Source organism: Triticum dicoccoides, chromosome 7B (genome assembly GCF_002162155.2).
Source record: "Triticum dicoccoides isolate Atlit2015 ecotype Zavitan chromosome 7B, WEW_v2.0, whole genome shotgun sequence".
Taxonomy (NCBI): Eukaryota; Viridiplantae; Streptophyta; class Magnoliopsida; order Poales; family Poaceae; genus Triticum; species Triticum dicoccoides.
Window position 1 is genome coordinate 82,032,502 of NC_041393.1, and position 518 is coordinate 82,033,019.

Here is a 518-nt window from a genome sequence, read left to right on the forward strand (position 1 = left end):
ACACCCGCTCGTCGTACCCCCCCCACACACACATACACACACACATACACACATACACACGTACACACACACTACACACACATGTACGTACACACACACACACACTACACACACATGTACGTACACACATACACACACACATATATTTTTACTTATTTTCTGTTTTCTATTGTTTAGATGAATTAATTAATATAACTAGTTTATTTTTAGAATGTTAGAATGTTAATGTTAGATGAATTAGAACTAGTTTATTTTTAGTAAGAAAACTTAGGTATATGATATTATTTGAACTAGTTAAATTAATATAACTAGTTTATTTTTAGTAAATGCTTAGTTGAACTAGTTGAATTAATAAAACTAGTTTATTTTTAGTAAGAAAATTTAGGTACATGAGATTATTTGAACTAGTTGAATTAATATAACTAGTTTATTTTTAGTAAGAAAATTTAGGTATATGAGATTATTTGAACTAGTTGAATTAATATAACTAGTTTCTTTTTAGTAAATGCTTAGTTGAA